The sequence below is a fragment of the Orbicella faveolata genome, unplaced genomic scaffold (assembly GCF_042242905.1).
Source record: "Orbicella faveolata isolate gen_17 unplaced genomic scaffold, um_ofav_v1 contig_24, whole genome shotgun sequence".
Lineage (NCBI taxonomy): Eukaryota > Metazoa > Cnidaria > Anthozoa > Scleractinia > Merulinidae > Orbicella > Orbicella faveolata.
Genome location: NW_028301552.1, coordinates 34,539,818 through 34,547,500, shown reverse-complemented (window position 1 = coordinate 34,547,500; position 7,683 = coordinate 34,539,818). Strand labels below are relative to the sequence as shown.

At 41.8% G+C, this 7,683-nt stretch overlaps 1 protein-coding gene across 2 annotated transcripts in view; it reads right to left on the bottom strand.

Annotated features, from left to right (window-relative positions):
• Window positions 1-319, bottom strand: part of LOC110056833 (uncharacterized) — a 10,179-nt gene extending 9,860 nt beyond the window's left edge. For both annotated transcript variants that reach the window (XM_089292494.1, XM_089292496.1), the window contains exon 1: window positions 1-319. This exon is cut by the window's left edge. The gene's annotated coding sequence lies outside the window, so the exon portion shown is untranslated.
• Window positions 320-7,683: the final 7,364 nt, after the last annotated feature.

The following is a 7,683-nucleotide window of genomic DNA, read 5'->3' as shown; positions in this document are numbered from 1 at the left end:
CTCTGTCTAATTGGCTGTTAAACTGTGTTAATAAAATCTAGTACAGCGCTAAAATTTCCATGGTAGCCGTGCAGGCAGTTTCCTCCTCACCATTTTCCTTGCGGCCTTTGCTTCCTGTTGATTTCCTTGTACGCAGCCTTCGAGGAAGGAATCAAGCGCTCGTGTATCGCGCTTCGCGCTTTCCCGGCAAATCTCATTAGACAATATCCACTTTCTTAGAAAAGACAGTCAATGGGTCCTTAGATAGCCTGCGTAGCAAGTGTTCCCTTTCAAAGACCTTCTTCCGCGTTCTAGCCGCGTGCAAATTGGGACGAGAGCAAAAAAAAATAGCGACAAAGCAGCGTGGTGGGGTGAGTGAAGGAAAACTGGCCCGAAACCCGTTTGCCCATGAATGGAGCTGCTGATTTGTGCGGAATGGTCATGTTGATTGAAAAGTGCATCAAATTCCCTTAAATTATTCCAGAAATAACTATGTGTGTAGATTTGGGAAAGGGCCAAAACTAGCCAAGGTCAAAGGCAAGCAATGTTTGGGATCCCCGCACCAAAAACGTGAGTGTGCCGCATCGCTAAACGTGCAAGAACACGCGGGAGAAAAGCAAATTGGAATGGGCGAGATTATCCAACTAAAGCACTGTCAAAATCGAAAGACTTCCACAAGTAAAAAACTAAAAATATGTAAATTTAAGGGAGGGCCAAAACTAGCACCTTGAAAAAGCCCGGAAAGTAAAGTTTGGGATCCCGACACCAAAAACGAAAGTGGGCCGCATTGCTAATCGCGCGAAACCACACGAGAAAAAAGAAAATATACATGGGCGAGAATCTCCAACCTAAGCACTGTCCAAATCGAAAGACTCCCACAAGTAAAAAGTACACGTGTAAATTTAAGAGAGGGCTAAAACTAGCATCTTTAAAAAGCCCAGTAAGCATAGATTGGGATCCCGACACCAAAAGTGCGAGTGTGCCGCATAGCTAAACGCGCGCGAACAGACAAGAGAAAAGTAAATTAACATGGGCAAAAATATTCACCCAAGCACTGTTTAAATCGATAGACTTCCACAAGTGAAATACACTTTAGGCAAGAGCCAAAACTAGCATTTTTAAAGAGCCCCGTAAGCATAGTTTGGGATCCACACACCAAAAACACGAGTGTGCCGCATCGCTAAACGCACGAAAACGCGCGAGAGAAAAATAAACATGGACGAGAATCTCCAACTAGAACATTCATTTGTCGAAAGCGACAGAATTTCACAAATGAAATACACGTGTGTAGATTTAAAGGAGGGCCAAATCTGGCATCTTTAAAAAGTCCAGTAATTATAGTTGAAGATCCCGACAACAAAACCTCTAGTGTGGCGCATATCTAAACGCGCAAGAACTTACTAGAGAAAAGAAATTTGATATGGGCGATGATCTCTCACCCAAGAACCGTCCAAATTAATACACTTCCAATAGTAAAATACATGTGGGTAAATTTGAAAGAGAGCTTAAAGTAGCATCTTTAAAAAGTTGTGTAAGCATAGTTTGAGATCCCCACACCAAAAACGCGAGTGTGCCGCATTGCTAAACGCGCGAAAACACGCGAGAGAAAAGAAAATTCACATGGGCGATAATCTCTAACCCAAGCACTGTCCAAATCGATAGAATTCCACAAGTGAAAAACACGTGTGTAGATTTGGCGAAGGGCCAAAACTAGCATCTTTAAAAAGTCAGGTAAGAATTGCTTGGGATCCCCGTACCTAAAACGCGAGTGTGCCGCATCGCTAACCCCGCGAAAACAAGCGAGAGAAAAAAAATATAAATGGGCGAGAATCTCCAACCCAAACACTGTACAAATCGATAGACTTCCACAAGTGAAATACACGTGTGTAGATTTGGGAGAGAGCTAAAAGTAACATCTTTAAAAAGTTAAGTAAGGATTGCTTGAGATCCCCGCGCCTAAAACGCGAGTGTGGCACATTTCTAAACGCGCGAGAACTTACGAGAGAAAAGAAAATTGACAAGGGCGAGAATCTCCAACCGAAACACTGTCCAAATCGAAACACTCCCACAAGTGAAAAATACGCATGTGTAGATTTAAGAGAGGGCCAAATCTAGCATCTTTAAAAAAGTTCAGTAAGCATAGTTTGAGATCCCGACAAAAAACCGCGAGTGTGGCGCATCTCTGCACGCGCGAGAACTTACGAGAGAAAAGAAAGTTGATATGGGCGAGAATCTCTCACCCAAGCACTGTCCAAATCGATAGACTTCCACAAGTGAATTACACGCGTGTAGATTTGGTTAGGGCTAAAAGTAGCATCTTTAAAAAGTAAAGTTAGCATTGTTTGGAATCCTCGCATCTGAAACGCGAGTGTGGCGCACCTCTAAACGCGCCAGAACTTACGAGAGAAAAGAAATTTGATAAGGGGGAGAATCTCCAACCCAAGCACTGTCCAAATTGAAAGACTCCTACAAGTAAAAAAGAAACATGTGTAAATTTAAGAGAGGACCAAAACTAGCATCTTTAAAAAGCCCAGTGAGCATACTTTAAGATCCCGACACCAAAAGTTAGAGTGTGCCGCATAGCTAAACGCACAAGAACAGACAAGAGAAAAGTAAATTGATCTGGGCAAAAATATCCACCCAAGCACTGTTCAAATCGATAGACTTCAACTAGTGAAATACATATGTGTAGATTTGGGGAAGGGCCAAAACTAGCATTTTGGAAAAAAAATAAATAAATGTGCAAGAATCTCCAACCCAAGCATTGTCCAAAGCAACAGACTTCCACAAGTGAAATTCACGTGTGTAGATTTAAGAAAGGGCCAAATCTAGCATCTTTAAAAAGTCCAGTAAGCATAGTTTGAGATCTCGACACCAAAACCGCAAGTGTGGGGCATCTCTTAACGCGCGAGAACTTAGAAGAGAAAAGAAAGTTGATATGGGCGAGAATCTCTCACCCAAGCACTGTCCAAATCGATAGACTTCCACAAGTGAAATACACGTGTGTAGATTTGGGGGAGGGTTAAAAGTAGCATCTTTAAAAAGTTAGGTAAGCAATGGTTGGAATCGCCGCACCTAAAAAGCAAGAGTGGCGTATCTCTAAACACGCGAGAACTTACGAGAGGAAAGAAAGTTGATATGGGCGAGAATCTCGCACCAAAGCACTGTCCAAATCGATAGACTTCAACAGGTGAAATACACGTGTGTAGATTTCGGGTAGGGCCGAAAGAAGCATCTTTAAAACGTTAGGCAAGCATTGGTTGGGATCCCCGCTCCTAAAACGCGAGTGTGGCGCATCTCTAAACGCGCGAGAACGTACGACAGAAAAGAAAGTTTATTTTCGAGGGAATCTCTCACCCAAGCACTGTCTAAATCGATAGACTCCAACAAGTGAAATACACGTGTGTAGATTTGGGGGCGGGCTAAAAGTAGCATTTGTTCGGATCCCCGCAATAAAACGCGAGTGTGGCGCTTCTCTAAACGCGCGAGAACTTACGAGAGAGAAAAAAGTTGATATGGGCGAGAATCTCAAACCCAAACACTGTCCAAATCAATAGACTTCCACAAGTGACATACATGTGTTTAGATTTGGGGGACGGCTAAAAGTAGCATCTTTAAAAAGTTAGGTAAGCATGGTTGGGATCCCCGCACCTTAAATGCCAGTGTGCCACATCTCTAAACGCGCGAGAACTTAATATGAACCAGATCTCTAACCAAAGCACTGTCCAAATCGACAGGCCTCTACAAGTGAAATACACGTGTGTAGATTTGGGGGAGGGTTAAAAGTAGCATTTTTAAATAGTGAGGTAAGCAGTGGTTGGGATCCACGCACCTAAAACGCGAGTGTGGCGCATCTCTAAACGCGCGAGAACTTACTAGCGAAGAGTAAGTTGATATCGGCGAGAATCTCTCACCCAAGCATTGTTCAAATCGATAGACTTCCGCACGTAAAGTACACGTTTCAGTGTAGATTTGGGGGCGGGCTAAAATTAGCATCTTTAGAAAGTTAGGTAGGCATTTGTTGGGACCCCCCTGCCTAAAACGCGAGTGTTGCTCATCTTTAAACGCGTGAGAATTTACGAGAGAAAAGAAAGTTTATATGGGCGAGAGTCTCCAACCCAAACACTGTCCAAATCGATAGACTTCCACAAGTGAAATACATGTGTAGATTTTGGGGTAGGGCTAAAAGTAGCATCTAAAAAAAGTTAGATAAGCATTGGTTGGGAACCCCGCACCTTAAACTCGAGTGTGGCGCATCTCTAAACGTGCGAAAAAGAAAGTTGATACGGGCGAGAATCTCCAGCGCAATCGCCGTTTAAATCGAAAGACCCCCACAAGTAAAAAATAGACATGTGTAAATTTAAGAGAGGGGCAAAACTAGCATCTTTGAAAAGCCCAGTAAGTATAGTTTGGGATCCCGACACCAAAAGTTCGAGTATGCCGCTTAGCTAAACGCTCGAGAACAGACAGGAGAAAAGTAAATTGACATGGACGAAAATATCCACCCAAGCACTGTCCAAATCGATAGACTTCCACAAGTGAAATACACGTGTGTAGATTCGGAAGAGGGCTTAAACTCGCATCTTTAAAAAGCGAGGTAAGCAAAGTTTGGGATCCCTACAGCTAAAACGCAAGTGTGCCGCATCGCTTAACGTACGAGAACACGCGGGAGAAAAGAAAATTGGTATGTGCAAGAATTTCCAACCCAAGCACTGTCCAAATCGATAGACTTCCACAAGTGAAGTAAATGTGTGTAAATTTAAGAGAGGGCCAAAACTAGCATCTTTAAAAAGCCCAGTAAGCATAGTTTGGGATCCCGACACCACAAACACGACTGTGCCGCATCGCTAAACGCGCGAAAACACGCAAGAGAAAAGAAAATATACATGGGCGAGAATCTTCAACCTAAGCACTGTCAAAATCGATAGACTTTCTGAAGTGAAATACACGTGTGGCAATTGGAGGAAATTCCAAATATGGCGGCATCCTTAAAAAGCCCAGTTAGGATAGTTTGGTATCCCGACACCTCAAACGCGAGTGTGCCGCAACGCTAAACGAGCAAAACCACGCGAGAGAATAGAAAATATACATGGACGAGAATCTTCAATCCAAGCACTGTCCAAATCGATAGACTTTTATTAGTGAAATACACGTGTGTGAATTTGGGGGAGGGCAAAAACTAGCATCTTTAAAAAGCCCAGTAAGCATAGTTTGGGATTCCGACAGCAAAAACGCGAGTGTGCCGCATCGCTAAACGCGCGAAAACACGCGAGACAAAAAGAAAATTGACATGGGTGAGAATATCCACACCAAGCACAGTCCAATTAACAAATGGTAAACGCCATAGCGTGTACTATTGAGTTATGGATGCACGCGGGAGGTTGCTAAGCACGAAAGAAGCGTAAGAGTCGCACGAGGCGATAGCCTCGTGCGACTCTAGCTTCTTGAATGCTTAGCAAACCTCCCAAGTGCATCCATAACTCAATAGTGCACGCTATGGCGTTTACCATTTGTTTTATAACATAACATTGAGACATTGGAACAACAGAAGTCCTTTTATTGAGCTACATCACAAAAAAATGTTCGTGTAGTCTTACATGACAAGAAAAAACAAGCGCGCGAAAATTCATTCATGACAACCGACTGCACACCAGTAACTTGATAAAGTTTCATCTTCACACAACTGTGAAGACAGTTTCGCATTTCTGGGAGAAGGACGCCGGCCATTACTTTGGAAACAATGTCTGTCAAAAGATTTGCTTTGTAAACATTGGCACACACGTCAGCAGCGTACACCCATGGGCAAATAGTAGACGTTAAATTAACCAATCAGAGCGCGCGCTTTGCTTTAGTTATGTTATAAATTGATTTATAACATAGCCTTAGCGAAGCGCGCGTTTTGATTGGCTAATACGCTTGATCCATTTGCCCGTTCGTTGCACGCTGAGGACAGATTGTTTATTTGTACTTATTCTCGGCAATTTTTTTCATCGATGTGGACACTTTTTAAAACATAATTCCTATTCCTGAAAGTTGCAAAATATAATAGTATTTTTTTAGGAATTAAAGGCTGCGCGCGCACGACGATGACTGCGCATGATTACGCGCGAGTGGAATGACGAAATAGACAAAATTAAAAAATCGTCACAAACGAACAACCAAATTGTCTCGAGGGTCTGAGATGGAAACTGGCATTGTCCCTAGAATTGGTAGGGTTAGTAGCTGGGGGGAGGGGGTTAAGTTAACTTCGTGGTTTTGCGTAGTCGGCTTTTACAGACGCTACTTCAAACGGAAAACGTTATGTGTGGATTGTCTATAAATGGTGTAGTATTGCACCTTTTATATACAGTGCACATATAACGTTTTCCAGATCAGATTCAAAAGAAGTGAAAAAAAAAAAAATGCAGCAAACAGCGATATATCGTACAGAAGAAGAACCAGCAAGGGCGAAATAGGAAACATCGAGCACTGTATTGTTTTATTACAAGTTTTATTTCAGCTTTCAACTTTCTGTATACTTCCAGTTCAACATCCAACGAGTTGCTACTTAATTCGGTGCAACGTGACTGGCAAACAATAATAATTGTATTTAACAAGTAACGAAGTTATTTCATCAATTTCGCTAAATTGTCCTTTCTACTTCAAAACAGAACAAAATGACGCAAGCAAGTCACGCCATCATGTATTAACTTTGTAACATCATGGGTAGAATATACTTGAGAGTTACAATCTAATAGTCACGCCATCATATATTAACTTTGTAACATCACGGGTAGAATATACCTGAGAGAAACAATCTAACAGTCACGCCATCATGTATTAACTTTGTAACATCATGGGTAGAACATACTTGAGAGAAACAATCTAATAGTCACGCCATCATATATTAACTTTGTAACATCATGGGTAGAATATACTTGAGAGTTACAATCTAATAGTCACGCCATCATATATTAACTTTTTAACATCATGGGTAGAATATACCTAAGAGTTACAATCTAATAGTCACGCCATTATATATTAACTTTGTAACATCATGGGTAGAATATACCTGAGAGATACAATCCAATAGTCACGCCATCATATATTAACTTTGTAACATCATGGGTAGAATATACCTGAGAGTTACAATCTAATAGTCACGCCATCATATATTAACTTTGTAACATCATGGGTAGAATATACCTGAGAGTTACAATCTAATAGTCACGCCATCATATATTAACTTTGTAACATCATGGGTAGAATATACCTGAGAGACACAATCCAATAGTCACGCCATCATATATTGACTTTGTAACATCATGGGTAGAATATACCTGAGAGACACAATCCAATAGTCACGCCATCATATATTGACTTTGTAACATCATGGGTAGACCAGACAGCGAATAGGTGTTCAGCCAAGAACAGAACATACCTCTAAAATGCACTCATTTATATTTAGCTTTAAGTTTCACGACGTGATCTGTTTTCTCATAATTAATTCAACGAAAGATCAGCGTGTCATCTCTACTGGCATGTGGTTTAGGGATCCTCGTTGCTTTACCACCTTCAGCTCAGCTCACCAGGGAAAGATATTCTAGGAGTTTGCCATTATGTTCCAAATTCTTTGATGTGCCACGAAAAAGGTTTAGCGCTCGCGGCTCCTCGGGTGTGGCCGCTCCCATCGTGCACTGCATACCATCGAATGCCAAGTATAAC